This window comes from Mustela putorius, unplaced genomic scaffold, assembly GCF_011764305.1.
Source record: "Mustela putorius furo isolate JIRA1106 unplaced genomic scaffold, ASM1176430v1.1 tig00000831_pilon_pilon_pilon, whole genome shotgun sequence".
Taxonomy (NCBI): Eukaryota; Metazoa; Chordata; class Mammalia; order Carnivora; family Mustelidae; genus Mustela; species Mustela putorius.
Genome location: NW_025421490.1, coordinates 1,826,849 through 1,842,258, shown reverse-complemented (window position 1 = coordinate 1,842,258; position 15,410 = coordinate 1,826,849). Strand labels below are relative to the sequence as shown.

The window sequence follows — 15,410 nt, the reverse complement described above, 5'->3', positions numbered from 1 at the left end:
TCAAAATATTTGAATAGACATTTTTCCAAAGAAAACAGGCACACAGCCAGCCAGCAGTGTCTTAAGTGAACACGGTCAACATCAAGAGCCATCAGGGAAATGCAAACCAAACCCACAATGAGATACCACTTTGCACCTGCTAGGATGGCTGTGACCAGGAAGACAGATGATAACAAGTGCCAGTAAGGATGCGGGTAAATCTGAACCTTCCTACACCTCCAGGGGGAATGCAAAATGGTGCAGCAGCTATCAAAACGGTTTGGAAGTTTCTTCAAGAGTCAAGTATCCATTTGCTATAAGACCCAGCCATTGCACTCGTTGTTAGTGACTCAAGAGCAGTGAAAACGTATGTCCACACGCACAAAGACTTGCACACCGATGTTCGTGGCATCATCACTCGTAATAGCGAAACATGAAAGGAAACAGCCCATCAGATGACAGACAGATAAAAAAATGTAGCCACACACCAGAGTATCATTTAGCAAGAAAAAGGAAAGAAGTACTTGCACATTCTACAATAGGGATGAACACTGAAACATTACGCTAAGTCAAAAAGCCAGACATGGAAGAGCAGATATTCCACTTATATGAATATCCAGAATTCAATTCCACTTATATGAATATCCAGAAAAGGCAAATGTCTAGAGACTGAATGAAGATTAGCAGTTGCCTAAGCTGGGGATGGGAACGGGAAGTGAGTACCAACAGGCACAAAATCTCTATGTGACGTGACGGAAAGGACTTAAGACCGGATCATGGTGGCAGGTGCGCAATGCTGGGAATACACTAATAACGCTGAATTGTGCACTTAAAATGGGTGAATTTTATGCAAAATTGTACCTCGATAAAGCTTTCAAAAACAAACAAGTACAATGGAACCAAGCAAGTTCAAACCAACAAGTACAACTGAATCATGCAGAGGTTAGGGGCACCAACACCTCCGTGCTATCAAAAATCTGCATATACCTTTTGAGTCCCCCCCAAAATTTCACTACTAATAGCCCACTACCAACTGGAAGCCTTATGAATAACATACACAGTCGATGAACTTATATTTTGTATGCTATCTGCATTATATACTGTATTCTTACAATAATGTAAGCTAGAGAAAAGAAAACCTTAAAAAAACTGTGAAGAGGGGCACCTGGGTGGTTCAGTGGGTTAAGCCTCTACCTTCGGCTCAGGTCATGATCTCAGGGTCCTGGGATAGAACCCCACATTGCTCTCTGCTCAGCAGGCAGACTGCTTCCCCCCTCCCCAACCCCTGCCTCCTGCTCTGCCTACTCGTGGTATCTCTCTCTCTCTGTCAAAGAAATAAAATTTTAAAAAGAAAAGAAAAGAAAAAACCGTGAAGAGAAATACAGTCACAGCAGTGTAGGTATTTATTTAAAAAAATCTTCACCAAGTGGCCCTGCAAGGTTCAAACCTATGCCATTCAAGGGTCAGGGGCACTGCTCCTCTTTACAAAGATATAGCTGAAAACCAGTTAAATCGGAATGACTTTGCTGCTCTCATCTCCCAGAGAAGACCTAGGTGGCAATGAACCTTAACCAAAGACTGCTCCGAGAGGCCACAGCTAGGGGCCATGACAGGGGGCAAAGGAGAACAGTGGTTTCACTGCCTCAGAATCACGGGGGAGCGGGCACCTGGGAGGCTCAGTCGTTAAGCGGCCTTCAGCTCAGGTCATGGCTCCAGGGTCCTGGGATCGAGGCCCGCATCAGGCTCCCTGCTCAGCCGGAAGCCTGTTCTTCCCTCTCCCACTCCCCCTGCTTGTGTTCCTTCTCTCGCTGTGTCTCTCTCTGTCTAATAAATAAATAAAATCTTTAAAAAAAAAATCACCAAGGAGAAGCAGTGGGGGTGGGGGTGGGGGCGGCGCAGAGAGTGCTTCAAAATGCAGGTTGCTGGGCCCCACGCTCAGCAATCCTAACTCAGCTGTTCCGGGTACTCCCAGCAATCCGCATTTCTCAGAAGCACACTTCAGAGTAAAAGGAGCTGCACGCTGAAAAATCCTGTAATAGAAGCGCAGAGGAATGCTGCGGGAGCATATGTGCACGGGGTTGGGGTAGAGAAGGGCGGGTACTCACGTGAGCCCTGGGAAGTCAGGAAGCTCTTAATGTTCAGTTAGGCGCTAAGCTGAATCTCAGAGGATGAGGAGGCATTACTGCCTTCTCAACGCATAGTTCGGAAGAAGAGAGGTAAGTGAGGGTAAAAGCATCTCTGGGCTGATGCACGTGCCAAGGCACTGAGGCCTTACAGCTAGAAAACATCTCCGGAGCACTCACTCTGTGCCAGAAGGTAAGAGCACAGGGGAAAAGAGCACAGGGGAAAACCCAGGATGGACGGTAGCTGGCCAGAGCAGCGGATGCGGCTGAGGGGAGATGTGGGAACTCACTACAAGGTGGCAGTGGACTGGAGAAGGTCAGACCAGGTCTGGGGTGCCGGAGATCTGAGACAGCGCCACGCGCATCAGCAGGGCAGGGAGGGAAAGAGAGAAGGCAGGATGTCTTGGCTGCCTTCCCTCCGGGTCCGGTGGTGCAGGCGCTAACCCAGAGAAGGCTTGCAGGTGGCCGGCTAAGGGGAGGACCTCAGTTTTCGACACCGAGTTCCAAGTGCCTACCGGGCTGACAGCTGGTGGCTGCAAGTAGGGAAAGGGAAAGCCCAGAGGGGCTTCTGGGATGGAATTATAAGTTTTACCTTACCTAATAATAACAACTGCCACGGGAGTTTTGGAGAGCTCGGGGGAGATGATGGGGGGGAGCTTTGAGAACTAGAAAATGACGCCTGAGTGTCACTGTTATAATTTATCTCTGAATGTGCCCCAGCACCCCTCACAGGGATGTGTTCATGATTGCACAGGTCAGCGCATCTCCGATCCCCCACACATGGCGACCAAGGACATCCTGCGCACCACAGTTCTAAGGGGAGGCCACAGCGCATCTCAACGGCGGGGACACTAGTGACAGGAAGCAGAAAAGGGGCTCGCATCTTATATGGTCAGTTATTTCTCACCACCTGACAAAAACTCCCTCACTCCTGAAACCCCGTCGTCGTTTCGGTGTTAAGAATACCTTGTCTCTCAGGAATAACGAAGGCAAGAAGGTTTGCTGAAACTCCTTCTGATCTCAAAACTTTCTAGCCTTCACTGGGAGATTTATAGATGGTCGAAGAGCAGATTCAGCAGCTCTCTTAAAAGGAAAACCCCCAAGGACCAGTTCTCAAGAAAAGGGCCAGTTTTGTGCGTGGACATTTGTAACAAACGTGAACATGATGGTTTGACTTGGAACAGCCCAGTGATGGACTTGGCCCCAGGCCCCTTCCGCTTCTTCATGAGTCTCCAGCCCCAGGACTACTTCCATTCTTGACTTTGATTTATTACTTGTAACAAAATTGGTGTTTTCAAATAGAGCGGTGGACCACCAAAAGATTGCAGGTTCTTTTTTTTTTTTTTCCTCTTTGGACTAGGAAGCCCAAAGTAAAGGGGATACAAAGAGAACGGTGGGGTGTGGGGTCATGGGGAAAGGGGCCACAGGAAAGCATCAAAAGGAGGAGGGAGCTACCAGTGTGGGTCAAGAGGGAATCACCCACTCCAGCCTCTCTCTAGATGGCGTTCAAAACTCAAGAAGCAAAAAAAACCAAAAAAACCAAAAAAACAAAAAAAACAAAACAAAACTCAAGAAGCAACTTCCAGACTCAGACAAATGACAGTTGGGTGAACCGAGGAAAGTAATCAAAACTGGAAAAGGAGACTTATTTGGGAATGTGTTCCTGGGTGTTTTTTTTTTCTCTTTTCTCCCCAGGGTTGACCCAAAGTTGGAACTATGCAGGGGGTTCAGGCAACCAAATCTCTGAGAGAACCCTCCTCTTTTTGGCCAGAAGACCTGGAAAGGAGACTCTGTAATGGAAAAATGAACAGAAAGTCCAGGGGGTTGTGGGGGACGGTGGGGGGGGGTCCATTTTCCTCTCCCAAGTGTAGCTGTAGGCACAGAGCTGCTCCTCAGACCAGCAGCAAAATAAGCACCTGAAAGCTTCTCCCGAGTTGCTACGTGGGGGGCAGGGGAAAGAGGTCCCTGTGGTCCAGGGTACAGGGAGAATCCCTATGAGCAGTTTCCCCATCCTTTCTTCTCACTGCTCAACCCTGAGGATGGCCCTAGTCTTAGGGGACTAGACCACAGCAGTATGAGCAGCTAAAACTACCAGAGAAACCCAGTCTTTCTGGCTAGAAGCCCAGGTAGGGGGAAGGTCTCTTAGGGGCAGGACCCAGTGAGAGGAATCCCAGAGAAGACAGAGCCGGAGAAGGAGATCCCTTTCTTCTGTGCAAGAGGCAGCACAAGCCCCAGTCTCGCTCGGAGCTGCGCACGTGTGGGACGGATCCAGAGGCTTTGAGATCTGAGCTGTGGGAGAACCCACTGCTCAAGCCCAGACTAAACCCTAAAAAGTACTTCCATGCGACCCAAAGCAGCACAGCAAAACTGCACTGATGCTGGAACCATTGCCCACAGAACGCAAGCTAGAACTGGGCTGACTGCCTGGTAAACAAAAGAAAACAAACCCACAAACAAACAAACAAAATATATAGATATGCATTTCAAAATGACTCAGAGTCTCACAATGCAATGCCCCAAATGCCCAGAGTCCAACCCAAAAATATTTGGCATGCAAGGGACTGGGAAAACGTGTTCAATTCTCAAGAGAAAAGACGGTCCATTGATGGCAACCCCCGCCCCCACCAGTGACACAGATGTTGGAATTACTAGGTAGATTTCTTTTTTTTTTTAATGGTTTGTTTGTTTGTTTTTTAAGATTTTCTTTATTTATTTGACAGACAGAGATCACAAGTAGGCAGAGAGGCAGGCAGAGAGAAGAAGCAAGCTCCCCACTGAGCAGAGAGCCCGATGTGAGGCTCAATCCCAGGACCCTGGGATCATGACCTGAGCTGAAGGCAGAGGCTTTAACCCACTGAGCCACCCAGGTGCCCCACCAGATAGATTTCTAGGACCTGTTTTAACTGTGCCTTGGGAGATAAAGGCAAACACCCTTAAAATGAATGGAACGACAGACATTCTCAACAGAGGCAGAGATCCTATAAAAAAGAAATAAGTGAGTATTTTAGAGCTGAAAAATACAATGCAAAACAATGCATGGATGAACCCAACAGCAGGATGGCAACTGCCCTGGGAAGTCACTGTGTACTTGGTGGTAGCGATATTTGATCTAAGAACAGACAGAAAAGGAACTGAAGGAAAAAATGAACAGAGCTTCAGAGGTCTGTGGGGATGATATTAAATAATCTCACTATATATATATATATGATATTTTATATATCCTATATATTACATATATATAATATTATAATTAAATATGGTGTCCTTGGGATCCCAGGCGAGGACAAAGAGATTGAGATGGGAAATATACCCAAGAAATAATGAGCAAACATTTCCCAAACTTGGTGAAAGCCACACGTTGACAGATCCAAACAATACGATCTGTCTGGTTATTAAACACAGGCACGCACACACATCATTGACACTGAGGGCCTCCAAAGGGGAGATCAAGAAAGACCAGTAAAGTGAAGACGTAACTGCTTAAAAAGAAAGAAAACCTGAGGGGCTATCCATCATTCCCTTTTGAGAGGTGTCACAAGCATCAAGACCTTTCACTCTGAAATGTCTTCCCTGAATCTAGCAGAACCAGGAGTCCCTAGAACTCTGTCAGTCAGCAAATTGTTTCCTTTACCAACACTGAATGTGCAGAAAGGTTTGCCATATTACTGACCCCTTGATTTTTGGTCTGAAAACAGAGGAAGGATAGGTTATAAAAGGGATTTTCAAATTTTCACTAGTAAATATCCAGAAAGCATTTTTGTAAAACCCTCCTGCCCATTTCTAGATTGACATGTAAAAAATGTCACCAAAATGTGAATGGCTGCAAAGAATGTAACCTTTAGCATTGTTACCACTGATGCATAAAAATAAAATTATTTCTCATTCTCAGCCACTGAAATTCACACTCACTGCAAAAAAAAAAAAAAATACTGGAACAGGCTGCTTTTTGACAATCACAAATTTTGCATAATTACATTTTCTCCTCAAACTTATATTTCCATTCTTCTTGCCCTGTAGAAATGTATCCCAGTATTATTTATTTTATGCCTTAATGTCTTTTATTCATTATTCTATCATACTTTTCTGCAGCAAAACTATGTTTATAAACTTCAATTTAAATTCAAAGTCAAGGGGTACCTGGGTGGTTCAGTGGGTTAAACCTCTGCCTTCAGCTCAGGTCATGATCTCAGGGTCCTGGGATCAAGCCCCACATAGGGCTCTGCAGGGAGCCTGCTTCCCCCTATCTCTCTGCCTGCTGCTCTGCCTACTTGTGATCTCTCTCTGTGTCAAATAAATAAAATCTTTAAATTCAATGGCAAAAGAAAAAAGCTCTTCTGATTGCTACCATCATAACTCTGAATGCTACTTATCTAGACAACACACATATTACAAATGGTGACAAATAATTACTAAATGTACGTAAAAAGTAATTTTTATTGGAAAACCCTCTCTCTCGAGCACTTTCATTTTTCAGTGTTTTTTTTTTCATGCATCTGTGGATGAATAAATTTATTACCAGAATGAGTCAAGGTTGAACATCAATTTCTCAATTTTTGTTTTTATCAAAGTAAATGCTGGGAAACTATGTTCACATAAATGAGAAGATGGGTAGGGGTGACATTTTGTCATAGAAATGTCACTCCGTTCTTTGAACTCCTGAGTGTACTAACATCACACGGTGAAGAAATATCAAAAATTATTTGAGTCACCAGAGTACGGAAAAGCCAGGAGGACTGATGAGTGAGCTTCCTCCCCACTCATCCCTCTGCCTTTTCTCAGCCCGTCACTGTCTTGGACGAGGGCCAGTTACAACTCTGCAGACATAGCAGTTAACTTGTAGAAAACTGATGGGAAAGCAGGTAATTATTGTCTATAAGCACATAAAGAGTTTTGCCTTGTGAAGGTTGGACAGACTTCCTTCTCCCACCGCGGAAGAAGCCGGTTTAACACCAATTAAGCAAATTCATTTCAACCTTCCCATCAATGATCTCCTTTGAACTGACTACAGACCTTTCCAGCTCTCTCATTTTTTAGTATGTTTAAAAATGTTCATTTTGGGGCTCCTGGGTGGCTCAGTCAGTTAAGTGTCTGCCTTGGCTCAGGTCATGATCCCAGGGTCCTGGGATCCAGCCCCTTGCACACGGGCTCCCCACTCAGCAGGGAGTCTGCTTCTCCCTCTCCTTCGGCCCCCACCCGTTCCTTGTGCATACTCTCTCTCTCTCTCAAATAAATAAAATCTTTCAAAAAAGTTCATTTTTCATTTGTATGAGAGTCCTGATTTCATGCTTTTCTAAATTTGTCCTTTAATATCGGTTTACAATTTGATTAGATCGATCTTCAATATGTGTGTGTGTGTGTGTGTGTGTGTCTTTGGTTTTTGTTTGTTTGTTTTAATTATTTTCATTAACATATACTGTATTATTTGCCCCAGGGGTATAGATCTGTGAATCATCAGGCTTACACGTTTCACAGCACTCAGCATAGCACAGACCCTCCAGAGATTTAGAAAACACATGATTTGCGATGTTGGGCGTTGGAATCATTCACTTTCACTCCCCTAAGGCTGAGATTCTGAAATGTCCCCCTTTTCTTCCTTCCCCACTCCCTAGATGACACCCTTGGATAGTGGAGTTTAGTAAAAAACAGGTTAGAAATAGGACTTCCTAGTCAAATGAATTAGGAAGATGGATTAGAGATACAGGATTTTCTTGGGCAGAATGCGAGAAAGGTGCTTATGGAAAAGAAGGAGGGAGACAGAAGCTCATCTCTGGGGCAGGCCAGCTCTCAAGAAGACTCCTCTGGAAAAAGGACACAGGGAAGAGGAGGACTTGAAAATTTACTTCCTCAAAACACTTGTGTGCAGGTACCTCGGGGAAAGTCTCTGAATACAGTTCATGTACACAGTTTGAAGACTTTTGGCCTAAAGAAGCACAATACTGAGCCCTACCCCTAATGCCAGCCCCACCTAGACTCATGGGCATGAGAAAACCTCTTTTTCCAAGTTGTCAGTGGTTGGAGAACTTTCATTAGATAATCGTCCACCTTCCACGCAGACGAGACACTGAGGGAAGGACGAAGGGAGAGACTCTTCTGAAGTAGAACAGAAGAAAGGGAGCCGGAGGGCCGTCCACAGAGGGAACTTTGAACAGGGGAGCGTACCGTGAGAGCACCGAGAGACAAAGAAGCGAAATGGAAATGAACGGGGAATCCAAATCACAACTTTAAGGATTTTGGCTCAACACTTGTGAACCTGCATGGGACCCCTGACGATCTCCAGCCACAGCTTCCAGCATGCTAGAAGATGATACCAGGAGAAACTGTGCGTGGTCAGCCAAAAGCCAAGCTACCAACTGGATGGAGTCTTCTTCCAGCAACCTACTCACCACCTGATGCTGGATGGGAGTGAGCACAGGCCCCAAATAGTGTTCAGTAGATGAAAAGACCACCCTCCTATCTCACCAGCCCCCTACCTACACGCTCCGGACTTCTAAACTGAGGATACACAGAATGGACAGCTTCCACGACACATCAGACTGTAATCAGACAGAAATATGCTCTCGCCACTACAAAGCCTATTGCACCTGATTCTGGAAAAATTCAATCCGCTAGTTGTCTTACCATGGTCCATTTTGACTGCTTCTTATTGTTTTAAAATACTCAATTCATCTCATAAAAATCCAGTGACTCTGAGGTGCCTGGGTGGCTCAGTGGGTTAAAGCCTCAGCCTTCGGCTCAGGTCATGATCCCAGGGTCCTGGGATGGAGCCCTGCATTGGGCTCTCTGCTCAGCAGGAGCCTGCTTCCCCCTCTCTCTCTGCCTGCTTCTCTGCCTACTTGTGATCTCTCTGTCAGATAAATAAATAAAATCTTTAAAAAAACAAAATCCAGAGACTCTGAACACCTGGATCGCACAGTCAGGTTAAGCGTCTGACTCTTGGTTTCAGCCCAGGTCATGACCTCAGGGTCATGAGACTGAGCCCCACGTCAGGCTCCAGGTTGAGCACGGAGTCTGCTAGAGTTTCTCTCTCCCTCTCACTCTGCCCCTCCTTGTGCTCATCTATGTGCTACTATGTTTGTCTCAGCCGTCTCCAGCATCTAGCTTCTCCAGGGACCACCTGCCTCTTTAAAACTACATGGAGATCACCTAACTTCAATCTCCAGACTCCCAGAACTCTCCTGTTCCTCTCTTTTTTTTTTTTTTTTAAGATTTTATTTATTTATTTGAGAGAGAGAGAACATGAGAAAGGGGGAGGGGCAGAGGGAGACACAAACTCCCTGCTGAGCAGCGAACCCAACGTGGGACTTGATCTGGGGGCCCTGAGATCATGACCTGAGCCGAAGGCAGACACTTAGCCAACTGAACCACCCAGGTGCCCCTCTCCTGCTCTTTAATACCCTATCAAAACTCGAATGATTTTGGATCAGACTTGTATATTGTAGAATGGCCTTTAAATTCTGAGAAGCTAGGGACTATGGGAACTTCAAGTTACCTAATTTATCCTCTCATTAGATAGACGTGAGTTTCCATCTTGGGACTACTGGACCTCCTTCACTTGGTTAAGTGGTCAATGAGAAGCTAGGATGATTAGATGTCTAACTGATGAGACGGGTCAGGTGAAATTATTATTACTAATCCATAATAATCAGAAGTTCTTCCTCTGGTTTTAGAACACTTGCTATGTCAATTCCTACACAAGGCTGTATCCTGCGGTCAAATGCTCTACCCCTGGGTTATACCCCCACAAGGCTGTATCCTGAAAAGGAAACTGTCCTCTTTACATAACTGCTCAGTAGAAGAAGATGTTTTCCATAAGTGAGAAAAGGGTCTACTTAGGAAAAACAAAACAACATGAAATTCCCCTGATATAAAAGTTCATGTGAAAAGATAAATATTGCGTGATTTCACGGACATGAGGCACTGAGAACAGGCAAATCCCTAGAGACAGAAATTGGAATGGTGGTTACTAGGGGCTGGAAAGGGAGGAATGGGGGTTATCATTTGATGGGAGCAGAATTTCAGTCTGAGGTGATTAAAAAGTTCTGGAGACGGACGGTGATGACAGTCACACAACTTTGTGAATGTACTCAATACTGCTGAATTGTACACTTAAAAATGATACAAACAGTACATTTTAAGTTGTTTACTTTACCATAATTAAAACAGGAAAAGAAAACCCTAGTAAAATCCCTTGTAATGGCCTGCTCTGACCTGCTTCCTCTCTTCCTAAGTAAAAGTAGAAATAGCCAGGATGAAATCCAAAAGCTCACAGCCCGAGTCGGGGCAGGCTTCGAAAGTGCCCAGGGCTAACATGCCAGGTTTCCAATTGGCTCCTTGTTACTAGAATAACCAAACTAAGTCATGTCAGAAATACTGGCCTGCCCGGCAGGGATACACATACAAGGAAAATGTTAGTAAGGTTTAGAAACCACTTAGGACCTTGCTGAAAGTCTTGTCCCTCTGACTTAATAAAATTGCTCTCTGTCCCATCCTAAATCCAAGTGATAAAAGGGAATGAAGATGCTCGTGGGGTATGGGGTCCTGCTGTGAAATTAGCTGTACAGTTTCAGACCCACACTTTTCCACACTTCTTGGGATATCACATAATAGATATTGCTATTAGAATCTAAATGGAACAAGAAACTAGGATCCCAGTTCTTTTCACTTCGTTTGGGGGAATGAGGAAGATGGAGACATACCATTAAGGTACAAGTCAGAAGAAGAATCAACTTCTTCTCTTCTTTTTGTCATTAAAATATATGATATAGTCACATTCACACAGAAGAGCTCCTGCACATCTGTGCCAAGACACAGAGAGAAAGTCTTCACAGCAATGCACTTTGCAAAACATGGGAACTATCCCAAATGCTCGCCAGTAAGAGAATGGATAAATGACTTGTGGAATGTTTGCCAACAAGGGCTACGTAGCTACCTGCAGCAATACGGACAATTCTTAAAAGCTTAAGGTTGAATTTTTTTCTAAGTGAGAATATATACACCCCTTTCATAAGTCAAACACCAAGAAAACCTAAACAGCCCATTGTTCAGGAATACATACATATGTCATAAAGCAGTTTTACAATAAAACTAGGGATTAATTGACACAAAATTCAGGGTTGGAGGGACCTGGGGAATGGCACAGGAGAGGAGCGCAAAGACGCAACAGGACAGGTAACAATATAGAAGGTTTTTGTTTTGCCTACTTTCTGTTTGTTCTCTTTAACAGCTTTACTGAGATGTAACACATAGGAGACAATTCACCCATTTGAAGTGTACAGTTCATTGATATGTGTAATCATCACCACAGTCAATCTTAGAACATTTTCATCAGCTCAAAGGAAAACCCTGTAGCCTGTAACTATCACGACCACTAATTTACTTCCTGTCTCCATAGATTGCCCTGTTCTGGACATTTTCATAGGAACAGAGTTAAACAAACTGTGGTCTTTTGTGACTCGCTTCTTTCACTTAGAATATATTTTTTTAAAGATTTATTTATTTATTTGACAGAGATCACAATAGGCAGAGAGGCAGGCAGAGAGAGAGAGGGAGGAAGCAGACTCCCCACCGAGCAGAGAGCCCGATGTGGGGCTCGATCCCAGGACCCTGGGATCATGACCTGAGCCGAAGGCAGAGGCTTAACCCACGGAGCCACCCAGGTGATCCTCACTTCCTTCTATGGCTACTATCCCACTCCGTGGGTAGACCACATTGTATACATTCATTCATCAGTCGACGGACATTTTTAGCTTTTAGTTATTATGAACGGTGCTGGCATAAATATTTGTGCATAGGATTTTGTGCACACATAGACTTTCATTTCTCTTGGATGTATATACCGCGAAGTGAAATTGCTCTATAATATGGTAATTCAGCTGAACTTTCGAGGAACTGCCAAACTGTTTTCCAAAGCAGCTGCACCATTTGACATTCCACCATCAATGAGTAAAAGAGTTCCAGTTCCTCCACATCCTCACCCACACTTACCAGCTGATTTTTTTATTCTAGCCATCCTATTGGGTATGAAATGGTATCTCAGTGTGATTTGGTTTGTACTTCTCTGATGAATAATAATGTTGAGCATCTTTTCCTTACTTACTGGCTATCTGTTTATCTTCTTTGGAGAAATGTCTATCCAGATCCTTTGACAATTTTTATATCGGTTATTTATCTTTTTATTACTGAACTGTAAGAGCTCGCTACATATTTTGGATACAAGCCCTTTATCAGATTCATAATTCTAAAATATTTCCTACTCTCTGTAGGTTATCTTTTCACAAATATCTAGCTCTTAAACCCTAGTTTTTAATGAGGTAATGGTGGCCATTTGAACACAATGGTTATAGCTTATATATGCTTAGCCTGTTATTTTTATGTATAAAATATTATGTAACTAATAAAAAAATAGAACTTCACATACGAAGATGTCTGTTAGGAAATATTCAAGACAACATGAAACACTCTAATACCCAAATTAGTTAATGCTATTTTTGAAGGTATGTAAAAACTCCTGGGTATGACTCAGGCACTCAAATAATCTGGCCCATGAATCCCTTCAAAAGCTCTTCCTCAAACTATCACTAGGCTCGTGGAAGTAGCAAAGTCCTACCAACAGAATGAACCTGCCTCAATTTCCTCCTGTCTTTATGCCTCCCCTTCCTCTCTCAAGCTAAGAATTATTTTTACATGTTTAAATGCCTGAAAAAAAAAATAAGACTATTTCTTTCCTGGTGAAAATTATATGAACTTCAAATTTGTTGGCAAATTTTTTGAGCCAAGGGCTAGAGTGTAAATATGGAGGTTTTGCTGGCCATGTGATCTCTTCAGAAGCTACTTAACTCTACTGTTGCAGTGAAAAAAGGCAGCCGTAGACAATACACAAAGGAATGGTGCGGCTGAAACTTATGGACTCTGAAATTTGAAGTTCATACAATTTTCACCAGGTCAACAACAAGCACCAAAAACCTCTTTTCTGCAAGTCATGGCCACTTCGATGGTCACCCACCTGACTTCTCAATGACTTTTTCTCTTGAATAAATATGATACCTTGATTCTAATTCTATTAAGGATTTTTACATATGGGAATTCACGGAATAGGTTTTCTTTGCAAAATACACTTTATCTTCAACAAGTCGTGATTCAGCCACACTCAAGCTATTGAGTCAATTACTTTGAAAAACTTTGACTTCCTGCTCAGGACAGGCTGAGTCAAATACTGTTCCCGCCTGAAAGAAGTTCCAAAAACCCCACCCCTGCCCTCAAAAGGCTTATAGTCTAGTTAGACTTTAGTAACTTAAGAACAATTTCCTTAATCTTACATTAAGTGAGCTCAGGTATTTTACCAAGAATTCTAAGGCACGTTCCTTAAATTAAAAGAAACCTACATAGGCAGTAAAGGAATAGTACCTGCCAACAATTCTGGTAAACCATGGTGCCTGAGTCCCATAGGCTTCTGCATTGCCAAGACTCAACAGAACCAAAGGTTCTTGATGTTTCGCTAAACGTTCAAGCTCCGATGTGGCAGTTTGGACCCAATCCTAGCTCCATGTCCTAAATGCTGTCACCCATATCTACTCTACACAATGCATCAATTCAAATACAGCTAAAAGTTGCAGCCTGTTTGTGATGCCGGACAGCACTCCGAGGAGAATAAAGGAAAGGCCATCTGCATATGCAATCATTAGCCCTGAAAGTGCTGCTTGCCCGACAGCCTTCGACCCAAAGCGGCCAGGGACCCAGCTGGAGAGAGGCCCTATTCCGGGCTGTCCCCTCAATGCCTCAGTTGCCTTTGCATTTTTTCAAAGTGACTCATTGCCTCTAGACAGGTTCTGCAGACTAGCCAGGTCCTTTTCTTTCCAGCACTTTCCAGTCGCGGTGCCGGGGTCGGATCCAGCCCGGTCACAGTCTCCCCCATCTCCCCCCACGCCCCACCCCCCCGTGCGGCTCGCAGCCCAGCGGGCGAGGACCCCCAAAGTTCAGGCGGGCCTGGGGCGGCAGCGCGGGGCGGGTAGGCCCCGGCCGGCTCCCGCGCGCACCCCGCCTCCCCGCGCCCGCCCCGGGGCGCCCGCAGCGGGGACAGGGCGGGGGGCAGGGCGCCGCGGCGCTGACCCAGATGGGGCGGCCGCCCCCGCCCCGCCCCCCGGCCCCCCGGCCCCGAAGGCTCCCGCGCCGCCTCCCCGCCCGCGCCGCCGCCGCGTCGCGGCCCCCTCCCCACCCCAGCCCGGGGGCGCAACTTCCGAGCGGCCGGCCGCGGGGCGCCCCCCGCACCTGCCCCCGGCCCTCCCCGCCCGCGCCGGCCCCGGCCCGCAGCCCCCGGTTACCTGCCGGGTGTCCCGGGGTCCCGTCCCCGGCGCCGCAAATCCGAGTCCGGCCACTCGCGCCGTCCTCCCGCGCCCTCCTCCCCCCGGAGTCGGAGCCGGTGTCAGTCACGCCGATCCCGGGCAGAGTCGCCGGCGGCTTCCGGGAGCTCCAAATACAGACGAGCGCGGGGGAGAGCGAGGGAGGGCAGAGCCCCGCGGGTGCGGGTGGGAATAAAGGCGAGCCGGGAGGAGAGGGGGCTGCAGGGAAGGAGGGGCAGATGGGCCGTGGGAGACGAGGAGGGGCGCGGGGAAGGCAGGGGAAGGGGGAGAGAGCCTGCCAAGCGCCCGGCTACGGAAGAAATGGATTCACCGCGTCAGGCAGCCTCGCGAAGAAGTCTGGAAAGATCCGGGAGACTCCGGGCCGGAGAGCCGCAAATAGGCTGGCTCCGCCAAGACTTTGCAGAGATAGGACGGGTACTTCGGAAGCGAGAGACGGGCCTGTGTGCCCCCACACCCCCATACGTCAAAAAGGGTCCTGGCTGGACAGGGAGGTGGATGTCTGACGCACTAGCTAGCCATCAGGCTCAGATGCATTCGGGTCTTGTCAAGACATTTTCTAGCATATTTTAGAAAATGCATCTAACATACAGCATCTTTAAAAGAATAAATGCCCAATTATTTAAAAGCAAACCTATCCCAAAGCACTCTACTTTTATGTCTATTTGTGGCCATTTCCCCTTTATATATTGATTGATTATAAGTATAAAATTAGAGGCCTCACATTTTTGTTAACATGAGTAGAAGGAAAACATTGATTTTCAATTTTCATTATTTATTTCAATCTGAGAAAGTGGACTTGAAGCTCTTCACTGAATAAATGCCAGGAAAATAATTACAGAGGAGAGAAGGAGGGGGGTGGAAATTGATACTTCTTAAAGCAAAAATTTTCAAACAAATAAGAGGATGAATGTCTAAAAACCTAGTGTTTTCTGTCAGTGGTAAAATCACATTT

The 15,410-nt window shown here is 45.7% G+C and overlaps 1 protein-coding gene across 1 annotated transcript in view; it reads right to left on the bottom strand.

Annotated features, from left to right (window-relative positions):
• Positions 1 to 14,815, bottom strand: part of CAP2 (cyclase associated actin cytoskeleton regulatory protein 2) — a 139,339-nt gene extending 124,524 nt beyond the window's left edge. Inside the window, exon 1 of the mRNA XM_045085059.1 lies at positions 14,420 to 14,815. The gene's annotated coding sequence lies outside the window, so the exon portion shown is untranslated. The remainder of the gene's footprint in view (positions 1 to 14,419) is intronic.
• Positions 14,816 to 15,410: the final 595 nt, after the last annotated feature.